Source organism: Ursus arctos, unplaced genomic scaffold, assembly GCF_023065955.2.
Source record: "Ursus arctos isolate Adak ecotype North America unplaced genomic scaffold, UrsArc2.0 scaffold_1, whole genome shotgun sequence".
Lineage (NCBI taxonomy): Eukaryota > Metazoa > Chordata > Mammalia > Carnivora > Ursidae > Ursus > Ursus arctos.
In genome coordinates, this window is record NW_026622763.1 from 31,048,942 (window position 1) to 31,062,330 (window position 13,389).

The following is a 13,389-nucleotide window of genomic DNA, read 5'->3' on the forward strand; positions in this document are numbered from 1 at the left end:
ATTATATCTTTTTACTGGCACTGATTTATCTCGTAACTACATCTTAAACGTCATATTAGCCAACAGTACTCTGAACGCAGGAAATTCTCTGAGCACAGGGAATTTGACTAGAAATATGCGGAATAGGAAGAGGAATGAAGGCTGTGATTCAAAGCTAATGTGTTTACTTGGATGGCTAAACAGTATAAAGGAAACAAAGATCTGAATCAACAAAAACATCTTATTTTTGGATGGAGGAAGGTATCATACGTAGGACTCAATATTTAAGACCTGTGCACTAAAGTCAGTGAGTAAGAAGAGAACGAACACATAGAGACTTTCTTTGGAAAAGTACATAAGTATATTTCATACTCATAAAGTATAGTATTGTACAGTACTGTACTTACAAGAGCAATTACTCCAGGGCATATGTTCATTTAGGAAGAATAATGAATAGAATCCTTCCCACTATTTTGTTTTTTCCCTTTGACATACTCACAGTTGAATTCCTGTAAATGTAAATATTATATGCTACGACCCCAGTGAATCAATTAGCAAATATTAAACTATTTTAAGAAGACAAATCTGAAAATACTGCCTTAAAAAGAAACCACCTGAGAATTTCTAGAAATTATCCCATGTAAACCCGAAATCTTATAATTTACCCTAAAAACTTTAAGAACAGTTTGTTGTTTCTAATGAGACTCTTTGGTTTATGCAGGAAACAAAAGGACCATATCCTTACAATCTGAGTACTAAGCCCGGGATTATATTCTCCCATTGTGTCTACTAAAGAATACTAATGTATATACACCCCTTAACCTCCCCATCAACATGCTTAGATAACTTTGCCATGACAGTTGAAAAATCTCAGTTTAAACATTTATACCGTAATAAGATCTCCACAAATAGTTGGATTTTTTTTTAAAAGAGAGACCTTATCGGAAACATTTTTTTTTTTTTTTTTGCTTTAAAAAGACAGCTTGGAATTTTTTCTTACACAACGTTGTACAATACACAGGAAAACTTTCTTTTTGAGACTCCAAACCAGAATTTTCAGTTACTTACATTATTCTTTGTACTGAAAAATAACTGTTCATCATGATGACTTTAAGATAAAATACCCAAAGTGTCTTCATAAAAGTTATAGACTCACTTATTTTTAGCAAGATCATCAAACACAACTCCCTCATTTTCACATATGAAAACAGAGACACAAATTTACTCACAGATCCAGTTACAGTCAGATTCAGGTTAAGCACTCAGATGCAATATATCTACCCTTCTCAGCAAACCACCCCCATCCAACCAAGGTTAACTTATGATCAATTGTGAACAGGCAAGTTCAAATATACTGTTTCCTATACTGATGTCATTCTTTATATACCTCTCATATATATACCATTCTCTGTTCTGAAAAAATTGCTATTCTTTTACCACTGAGGTAAGGAAAACAATAAAAACCACCCTCATTGAAACAAAACTCCCAACAATAAACAAAAGCACCAGTCTAATTAACTGGCTACAGGGAGAACTAACTCTTCTACCTGAAAAAAGTTCAAATACACTCGACCAATTAATTTCCTAATTCTTAAATAAAACAAACCTAACTCAATATACCCACATGTATTTCCTTGAAAAGGTAAGAGGTAAACAAACACAGAATGTCAACATTAGATCTGTGGTACAACATACTTGTGGTGCAATATACTTGTTAATAAAAAAATGGTCTTTTCTAAGTAAATGCACGAAAAAGCACATGCAGGACTAGTCTTTTCTTCCTGTGGAGGCAGACCACACTGCGTAATTGTGAGACAAACCATTAGGCTCCTGTTTAAGAAAGCTAACTGAGCACATCAATTTACCCTGACTTCCTTCAAAAATGTCACCAATGTCACAGAAAAAACAATAAATAGAACAAATCTATGCCATCAGGAAAGCTAAAAAGATGAGATGACCAAAATGCTGAAAAACTTCTATAAGATATAAAGCACACTGACTACACAAAGGGTATTATAACCTAGTATCTATAAAAGACTTCTGTAACATGTAAGTTTTCTCAGAATTCCAGGATAACCATAAGATCTAAAGGAGCAGGACAACAATCATAAAACATGAGGAAAATGAATGGTAAAGGAGTTTACCAATCTCTAATTTTGGAAACTCAGCAGAAGTTCCATTTATCCTAACTGAAGGCCACAACTATAGTTCTCTACGTAAAGTGACAGCTTCTTCTGAAGATACCTGGGATAGCCACTGAGACCTGAGAAGGGGAAATGGTACCCCAGGTAACTTTCTGACACTAATAGGAGGAGGTCTCATACACAAAATGCAAGGTTTTCCTTACATCCTAAAAGAAAACTTGGTAATCCCACTTTATTTTAACTAGCTTCCAAAATGGTCTTCGGTGGTTCTTACCTAAGAACTTACCTTCATATCTTTGAGGAATCCCCTACCATGTTATAGAGCTGACCAGTATAAACAAGAGGATATTGTAAATAATGGAGTGTGACTTCTGAGGACAGGCCTTGATTTCACTTAGACCACCTGCCCTGAGGGAAGTCACCTGCCATGTAATGAGGATAGTCAGGCAATTTTATAAAGAGGTTCCTGTAGTAAAGAACCGAGACCTCTTACCAAGAGTCAGTAATAACTTGCCAACCACATGAGTGAACTATTTTAGATGCAGATTCTCCAGCTCCTGTCAAGCTTTCAGATGACCGCAACCCAATTAACATCTTGACTCTAACCTCATGAGATCGGAAGAACCACAACCATCCACCCGAGCTGCTCTTGAATTCATGACCCACAGAAACACTGTCAGAAAATAAATGCTTTTTGTTTTAAACCACTACTGGTTGCAACTGTTCTGGAATAATTTTCTACATAGCAAGAGATAACCAATACATCCTGCTTTAAAATTTATAGGAAAAAAACCCAACCCACTAATAGTACTGATAATCCATGAGAATTAATCATAAATACTGTTAATTTTCTCTACCAAAAAGAAAAAAAAAATCACAAAATCCAGAGAATGGAATCAAGGTAAAATTTAGAGGAAAACGTAGGGTATTTGTGAGTTAATGAACAATACATATTAGTCTCTAGCCCTGGTTCCTGGCACATACTACTCCTGAAACACTTATAACTTCCTCAGTGTTAAGAGCACCAAAAGCATTTTTTGTTCAAAAATTTGATTTCTGACTCTGGTTCCTACACAAGACTCCTGAAACCCTTTTAATTTCCTGGTTGATAGGAATGTCTTTTGGTCTAATGAGGCAACTCTTGGATACATCCTGGATAAGGAGTGGTTATCAAAAGAGTAAGCCATGATTAGAAGAAGCTTGGAATTTTCAGCCCCAATCCCATTCTCTTGAGAAGGGAGAAGAACTGGAAATGGAGCTGATAATAGATCATGCCTATGTGATAAAGCTTCCACAAAAATCCCACAAGTACAAATTTCAAAGAATTTCTGTGTTGGTGAACACATGGAGATTTAGGGAGAGTGGCATGCTCAGCGAAGACATGAAACTCCACACCCCTTCCAACATTCCTTGTCCTATGCATCTCTTCCATCTGGCTGCTCCTGAGTTACACCCTTTAATAACAAACTGGTAATCTAATAAGTAAAATGATTCTGTTTTGGGAGCCACTCAAAAGGAGCAGATCGTTGGAACCTCTGATCTATAGCAGGTTGGTCAGAAGAACAGGTGACAACCTCGACCTGTAACTGGAACCTGAAGTAGTGAGCGCAGGGGATAGTTTTGTAGGACTGAACCCTTAATGTGTGGAATCTGATGCTATCTCCAGGTAAATAATGTCAGAATTCAGATGAACTGTAGGACATCCAGCTAGTGTCTGAGAATTGCGTGGTGGTGTGGGGAACACTCCCTTCCTAACACTCTTGCTAGAATTGGGTACAGAACTACTTGGTATTAGACAAACTTACACCCTTATTACTAAAGAAACTAAATATGAACTTTGCAACATGTAACTTATAAAACTAAACTGGAATTAAGATGAAATTGTGTATGATGAAAACGAAAAGCAGAAAAATGACAAAATAATTAAGACAAACAGTGAGAAAAAGTAAAGGCAGAAAACATTAAAAAAAAATAGTGATCACAAAAGAAATGGGAAGTGTGTTAAAAATATGCCAAAAAATAACTATAGCACCAAGAAGTTCTGAAATTTAATTTTTAACCAAACATTCAAAAAAGAAGTTGAAAGGGATTTAAACAATTTCAATATCTAGAAAAAAATACAAGCCTTTGGACTTTTTCCTATGTAACTGATACAACCTTTGTTAATAAAACTAGTCAAAAGACCAAAAAAAAATCATTATAGATATATGGCTCACACAAAATTCATAAATAGAATCAAAGATTCTGGATCAAATATTTATTAGATAATAGCCTAATAAATAAAGTATCTTTTGGAAAGTTAAAAATCTGGCTCTTTAATTTATAATAGGATAGGTATCAAAAACCCACTATAAATAATGTTACAAATAAAACCAGGAACAATATATCTGCTCTTACTACTAATAATAAATATTATTCTAGAGAAAGCAAGTAACAACAAAAAAATCCCACTAGAACAATTTCATGTGGTTCCTATATATTAAAGGGCGTTAAGCTCTATTTCTCTTCAAAACAAAAAAAGTTAAACTGCAAGATTTCTTCAATCTGCAAAATGCTAAAATTTAGTACCCCATTTTAATCACTGAAACAATGCGTTTACATATACTTTGTTAAACTATGCATGCTAATTGATGAAAACATGCATATTTCTTAATCAGAGATTATTGTTAAGTCAAGAATCTGTAAGAAGCTCTTATTTCAGTGACTGACTGTAACATCAGTCAAACCGACTGGATGGCTTAGTCGGTTGGATATCCAACGCTTGGTTTTGGCTCAGGTCATGATCTTAGGGTCCTGAGATAGAGCTCCATATCGGGCTCCCCACTCAGGGCACAGTCTGCTTGGGATTCTCTCTCTCCCTCTGCCTCTGCCCCTTCTCCTGCTCACATGCATGTGCGCACTCTCTCTCTAAAGTAAATAAATTCTTACCAAAAAAAAAAAAAAAAGTCCAAGAGACCACTTTGGAGATGAATCCTACCAAACATTTAAAGAAGAGTTAATATTGTTTTTCTCAAACTATTCCAATAAGTTGAAGGATAACCAAATAAAGACATTACAAAAAAAAGAAAACTACAAGCTGATACCTCTGACGAACACAGAAACAAAAAACCTCAATAAAATAATAGCAATACAAATCCAACAATACATTAAAAAAATCACTCACCATGACCAGGTGGGATTTATTTCAGGGATACAAGGATGGTTCAGCATTTACAAATCAATCAACATAATACTTCACACTAACTAAAGAAAGGATATAAACCATATGATCTCAGCAGATGCAGAAAAAGCACTTAACAAAGTACCACATCCAGTCATGACAAAAACTCTCAACAGAATAGGTTCTGATGAAACATATTTCAACATAATAAAGGCCATATATGAAAAACCCACACCTACCATACTCAATGGGGAAAAACTGGGAGCACTCCCTCTCAGGTCAGGAACAAGACAAGGATGTCCAGTCTCACCAATCTTATTCAACATAGTACTGGAAGTCCTAGCCACAGTAATCAGATGAAGAAAATAAATAAAAGGTACCCAAATTGGTAAAGTAGTAAAAAACTTTCACTATTTGCAGATGACATGATATTACATATAGAGAACCCTAAAGACTCCACCAAACCACTAGACCTGATAAATGAATCCAGTAAAGTCAGAGAATACAAAATCAACACACAAAAATCTGTTGCATTTCTATACACTAGTAATGAAGCAGCAAAAAGAGAAATCACGAAAACAATCCTATTTACAATTACACCAGGATAAATAAAATATCTGGGAATAAAATTAAGATTAATAAGTGTGTTACACTGAAAACCATAACATAATGATGAAAGAAATCGAAGACAACACAAATTAAAAGATATTCCATACTCACAGACTGGAAGAACTAATACTATTAAAGTGTGCATACTACCCAAAGCACTCTACAGACTGAATGCAAATCCCTATCAAAATACCAACAGCATTGTTCAGAAAACTAGAACAAATAATACTACGATTTGTATGGAATCACAAAAGATCCTGAATAGCCAAATCAATCTTGGGAAAGAAGAACAAAGTTGGAGATATTACAATCCCAAATTTCAAAGTATACTACAAAGCTGTAGTAATCCCACAGTAGAGTACTGGCACAAACATAGACAAAAGATCAACAGAACAAAATAGAAGATCTAGAAATAAACCCACACTTTTAGAGCAAATTAATCTATGACAAAGGAAGCAAGAGTATACAATGGGAAAAAGTCTCTTCAACGAATGGTGCTGGGAAAACTGAACAGCTACTTGCAAAAAAGAATGAAACTGGACCACTTTTTTATGCCACATACAAAAATAAGATCAAAATGTATTAAAGATCTAAATGGGAGACCTGAAACCATTAAAACTCCTAGGAGGAAACACAGGCAATAATTTCTTTGACATTGGCTGTAGAAACATTTTTCCAGGTATGTCTCCTCTGGCAAGGGAAACAAAAGCAAAATTAAACTAGTGAGACTATACCAAAATAAAAAGCTATTGCCCAGGAAAGAAAACCACCAAAAAAATTAAACAACCTACTGAATGGGAGAAGATATTTATAAATGATATATCTGATTAAGGATTAACATTCAAAATATATAAAGAACTTACAAAACTCAATACCAGAAAACCACAATCCAATTAAAAAGTAGGCAGAGGACCTGAGTAGTCATTTTTCCAAAGACATACAAATGGCCAAGAAACACATGAAAAGATGCTCAGTATCACTAATCATCAGGGAAATGCAAATTAAAACCACAATGAGCTATCATTTTATACTTGTCAAAATGGCTAAAATCAAAAACACAAGAAACAACATTTGGAGAACATGTGAACAAAAAGGAACCTTCCTGCACTGCTGGTGGGAATGCGAACTGGTGCAGCCACTGTGGGAACAGTACGGAAGTTCCCCAAAAAGTTAAAAATATAATTACCAAATGATCCAGTAATTGCACTACTAGGTATTGACCCAAAAAATACAAAAACACTAATTTTAAAAGATGTAGGTACCCCTATGTTTACTGCAGCATTATTTACAATAGCCAAGATATGAAAGCAATCCAACTGTCCGTCCACACATGAATGGATAAAGATGATGTGGTGGACATATATATATTGAAATATATATACATAACATAATGGAACATCACTCAGCCATGACGAAAAAGTGAGATCTTGTCATTTGCAACAACATGGATGAACCTAGAAGATATACCACTAAGAGAAATTAAGTCAACCAGAAAAAGACAAATACCGTAAGAGACCTCACTCATATGTGGAATTAAGGAAACAAAACAAAGAAAAAAAGAGAAAAAACCAAACTCTTTAAGTACAGAGAACAAACTGGTGGTTGCCAGAGGGTAGATGGGTTGGAGGATAGTTAAAATAGATAAAGGAGATTAAGCTTACACTTATCTTGATGAGCAATAAGAAAGGTACAGTGTTGAATCATGTTATACACCTGAAAGTAGTAACTGTATGTTAATTATACTTGGAAAAAAAAACTTAGGAAGAGAATAAAGTAAATTTCATCTTTAAAATGTAGTTCTTTCTCATTAAAATTAAATTTAAAAAGACTAAATGATATCATTTTTGGCATACAAAATTAAAATGTTTGCTCTGTTTGAGTTAAGACGATAGTCTGTATTGGTGAGGTTGTGGATAATAGAAGCAACACAGAAAGATAGTACAACACATATAAATAGAAGGCTCAATTTTATACACACTTCAATCCTGCAATTCCACTTCCAGAAATTTACTCAAAAGAAATAGTTACAGACATACACAAATATCTAGCTATAAAAATGTTTATCTTTGATTACAAAAAGGAAAATTAAATATCCAATGCTAGGACGCTAACTATGTTATACGGTACAATGAAAGACAATTACTCTTCAACTATAATCTTGACTAACTTGGTTTTAAAATAAAAAACAAGAACCAAAAAACAAACAAAAAACCCAAAAAAACCCTACAATTTTTTGTTTGAAAGGATCAAAGCTTTCTGTTCAGCATTTAAGGAGCTTGGAGGCTGACACTCCTGTCCTCACAGCAAGAAAAAAACTTAACGAAGTGAAAAACAACTCTTCTTAGATCTGTAAGAATGAAGTAATAGGGCAAACTGTTTCTTCCAATATTAGATATACATAGGCATATAGAATAACAGCTTATTGGAGCAGAAGCCCAGGAACAGATACTGCATTGAAAGCAATTTCAAAGTACGAAAATTTAAAATGCAACTGACAAACTGCTGGAGGTTCAATGTTGATAAGTTTGAGAATTAACTCCAGGAGGGCCCAGTCTTAGGGAAGACCCCACACTTTTCTGAGTTTTACCTCCAAAAACCCTACTAGGTTTGCACCAAGGATCAGAAAAAAATTTCCTCCTGTTTTAACAGGGATAAAGGAAAAACAGTCATACTGAAATACATCTAGAGTATTCTGTCCTCCTTAGCAAGGCATGCCCACAAAGCAAGGTATTTTACCAGAGCCGAACAGACCTGGGGAAAGGAAACACCCAACTCCAGCCCCTTCTTGCCTTCCTGACTCACCTAAGGGGAATAATGTGTGTTTATTTATGGGGGAAGCTGAGAAGTACCTGTAAAGGTCATAGCCCAGGGGCACAGACTCTCTCACACACAAAACTGAAACCTAATTATAGTAATATATAATGTTTCCCCTCCACCAACATCTTACTACCATACTAATAGGGCTCCTGTATTAAAGCAGGAGTAAAAGAACTCTCAAGAATCTGTTTATGAAATCTCTAGGGAATTCCAAAGAAAATGATGGAGACAAAAGCAAAAACACAAGAGGAAATTTTAGCTTTTGACACCTATGGGTACAGCAAACAATAAACACAGCCTACCATTAAGCTGAATAAACACAAAAATCTCACACTAAAGACTTATTTACCTCAGTACTTTATACACAGTATATCATTTCTAGCTTTCAACATAATGTTACAAGGCCTACCAATAGGAAAAAAGAAAAAACATAGCTTGAAGAGACAGAATGAGACTCAGATGTGACAAAGATTTTGGAATTAACAGACAGGGAGTATAAAACTTTGACTAATATGTAAGGGCTCTAAAGGAAGAAGCAGGTAACCTACACTCAGAGAGGGACATTTTAAGCAAAGATGAAATTTCTAAGAATGAATCAAAAGGAAATACCAAAAATCAGAAACACTAAAAGAGAAATAAAGAATGCTTTCATATGGTTAACAGTACACAAATGACTAAGGAAAAAATATTGTAAGGAATAGTAGTAAGAAATTACAAATACCCTGTTACATGATACTAACCATTAAATGGTGTAGTGTTTTTTTGAAAATGGGTTTGGATTGCTCATACATGTAAACTGCAAACTCTACAACAACTGCTGAGAGAAATAAAAAAAATATAATATAGCCTGAGTGAGAGAGAGAGAAAAGCCCTGAATAATGTAAAATGCTCAAAACAAGAAAAAGCAGAAAAAGAGTAGAGGACAAAAAAAGAAACAAAGAACAAGGCAACAAAGGCAAAACAGCAATAAATCTGGTAGCTATTAATCCAACTATGTCAGTAAGGACTTTAAATATCAGTGGTTGAAGTAAATACAACAAATACAAAAAAGACTGTCGGAGTGGGTAAAAAAACAAAACCGAATTATATGTGGTCTCCAAGAAACTTACTTTAAATATAATGGAACAGATGAAAGTGCAGAGACAAAGATATACACCAATCAAAAGAAAATAAAAAAGCTGAAGGAACTACACTAATTTTGGACAGAACAAATTTCAAAGCAGGCAGACATATCAGGAATAAAGGGTAAAGGATAATGGAGTTAATTCTCCAATAAGATATAATAATACTTAATGTGTGCATGCCTAATAGAGGGTCAAAATACATGCAGTAAAAAAGTGGTAGAAATGCAAGAAGAAACTGATGAATCATTCTTAAACTTGGAGACATCAATATCCCTCTATTGGTAATTGATAGAAAATCAGAAAAGACATACCTGAATTGGACAGGACCATCAGTCAAATGGATCTAATTGATATTTATAGAATACTGCATTCAACAAGAACAGACTACACAATCTTTTCTCAAGCTCACATGGCACATTCACCAGTGAAGACCACATTCTGAGCCATAAAATACACCTCACATTTGAAAGACTAGAAATCATATAAAGTATGGTGTAACATCATGATGAAATTAAACCAGAAAGAAAGAATAGAAAGACACCAAGAATATCCCATAATACAGAGATGAAATACATGACAGAATACAATTCTAAATAACACATGGGCCAAAGAAGAAAAACCAAGAAAAACAAAAATTGGGAAAGAAATGAAAATGCATACAGAATGCAACCAAATGTAAGCGATGTTGCAAAAGCAGTCCTTAGAGGACAACTTATAGTACTGAACAAATATTATCAGAATAGGAAAAAAAAAAACCCTAAAAAAGCAATAATCTAAGTTTCTACCTTAGGAAACTAAAAAAAGAAAAGCAAATTCAACCTAAACTATGCAAAAGAAATAATACAAATTAGAGAAGAAAGCAATCAGGAAAATCAACAAAATAACTGGATCAGTTTAAATTTAAAATTTATTAACATCTTGCCAGGCTAAGAACAAAAGATTTTAAAAAGACACAAATGACTAATACCAGAAATGAAAGCAAGACCATCAGTACTGACCCTATAAACATTAAGATGATGATAAGAGAAAATTATGAACAACTATGCCTGCAAATTTAACACCTTGATGAAATGGACCAATTCTCTGAAAGACAAAACCTAACAAAATATATGCAAGAAAAAATAAACAATTTGAATACATTTATATGTATTAAAGAAAGTGAATCAGTAAATAACCCTCCAAAACAGAAATCATCAGGCCTAGATTGGTCCACTGGTAAACTCTACCAAACATTTAAGGAAGAAATGATATCAATTCTCCACAAATGATACCAAGTCTCTTCCAGGAAATAAAGGTGAAGGAATACATTCTAACTCATTGTATGAGGTAAGCATTGCCCTAATAAGAAAACCACACAATGACATTACAGAAAGGAAACCTACATATCAATATCTTTCATAAATACAGATGTAAGAATTCTCAACAAAAAATTAACAAATTCAATCACACACTATATGCAGATAATTACACACAAAAAATAAGTGGGATTCATTCCAGGTATGCAAGGCTCATTCACCATTCCTAAAGCAAATGATGCAATCCATAACATCAACAAGATTAATAAAAAGAATAATATTTTATCAAGAGACGCAGAAAAAACATTTCACAAAATCCAACACCCATTCAAAAATACACTAGGAATTGGGGAACCTGGATGGCTCAGTTAGTTAAGCGTCCAACTCGTGATTTTAGCTCAGGTCATGATCTCAGGGTTATGAAATTGAGCCCAGCATCCAACTTTTTGCTGGAGGTGAAGCCTGCTGAAGATTCTCTCTCTCCCTCTTCCTCTGCTCCTCCCCCACACGCTGTATCTGTCTCCTTCTCTCTCAAAAACAAATAAAACAAAAACCACTAGGAATAGAAGGGAACTTCCCAATGGAAAAAAAACTTAAAAAAAAAAAAAAAAACTACAGCCAACACCATTTTTAATAGTGAGAAACTACATGCTTTCCCACTCAGATCAAGAACAAGGATCACCACTGGTATTCAAAATGTTACTTGAACCCATAGCTAATGCAGTAAGACAAGAAAAGGAAATAAAAGGTATACAGACAGGGAGAAAGAAAGAAAAACAGTCTCTGTCTGCTGATAACAAGATCATGTATGTAGAAAATCCCAAAGAATACATACACACAAACAACTGAAGCAAAGTTGCAAGATACATAGTTAATATACCAATATCAACCACTTTCCTACACACCAAAAATGAACTGGAATTTGAAATTAAAAACACAGTACCATTTATATTAGTACTAAAATAGAAAATCCCACAAAAAACTTACATATAAATCTAACAAAAGATGTACATAAGGAAAAATATAAAACTCTGATAAAAAAATTAAAGAGGACCTAAATAAATGTACAGATATTCCATGTACATGCATAAGACAACTCAGTATTGTTACTATGTCAGTTCTTCCAATCTTGATTTATAGATCTATTCTGTGGATAAATAAACTGATTGTAAAGTTACATGGAAAGGAAAAAGACACCGAACAGCCAACACAATACTGCACCAGAACAAAGTTTGAGGCTGGAAACTACCCCACTACAAGACTTACTATAAAGCTAGGCAAATATATACAACTGACCTTTGAACAACAAGAGTTTGAACTGCTTGGGTCCACTTATACACACTTATTTTAATATATAAATTCAGTACCGTACTGTAAACGTATTTTTTCTTCCTTATGACTTTTTTTTTTTATTTTATTTTTATTTATTTGACAGAGACAGCCAGTGAGAGAGGGAACACAAGCAGCGGGAGTCGGAGAGGAAGAAGCAGGCTCCTAGCAGAGGAACCTGATGTGGGGCTGGATCCCAGAATGCCGGGATCACACCCTGAGCCAAAGGCAGACGCTTAACGACTGCGCCACCCAGGTGCCCCTCCTTATGACTTTCTTAATAACATTTTCTTTTCCCTAGATCACTTTAGGAATTAAGCATATATTACATATTACGTATAAAATATGTGTTACCAACTGCTTATGTTATAGGTAAGGGTTCCAGTCAACAGTAAGCTAGTAGTAGTTAAGTTTGTGGGGGAATTAAAAAGTTATACACTCATTGTGAACTGTATAGGGGGGCTGCAACCTGGGTTGTTCAAGCTTCAACTGCATAATGTCGCAATGGTGAAAGAATAGAAAAATAAATAAATGGAACATAACAGAAAGCCAAATATAGACTCACATAAATATTTTTGAAAAAGAAGAAAAGATAATTCAACAAATAAAGTCTAATACCACTGGAACAAGTGAACAGATGTGGGCAAAAAACTGAGTTGACAAAGAACTTAAAACTTTCACAAAAATTAACACTAAATGGATAATAGACCTATACATTAAATGTAAAACTGTGTAACTTCTAAAAAGGAACACAGAAAAAAAATCTGTTACTTTGGGTTTGGCAATTTTTTTTTTTTTTTTTTAAAGTAGGCTCCATGCCGGGCTCCAATGCAGGGCTTGAATCCATGACCTGGAGATCAAGACCTGAGCTGAGACTGAATCAGACGCTTAACTGACTGAGCCAACCAGGTGTCCTTGGCAATGAATTTTTA

General features: G+C 34.4%; 1 protein-coding gene across 7 annotated transcripts in view; it reads right to left on the bottom strand.

The window, feature by feature from the left end:
* Positions 1-13,389, bottom strand: part of ORC4 (origin recognition complex subunit 4) — an 87,114-nt gene that overhangs the window by 64,306 nt on the left and 9,419 nt on the right. For 2 of the 7 annotated variants that reach the window (XM_044381607.3, XM_044381609.3), the window contains exon 1: positions 387-513. The exons of 4 other annotated variants lie outside the window; for them this stretch is intronic. The gene's annotated coding sequence lies outside the window, so the exon portion shown is untranslated. Of the gene's footprint in view, positions 1-386; positions 514-5,522; positions 5,772-13,389 lie in introns of those variants that run through there. One more of the 7 variants, XM_057317507.1, reaches the window with a different exon arrangement.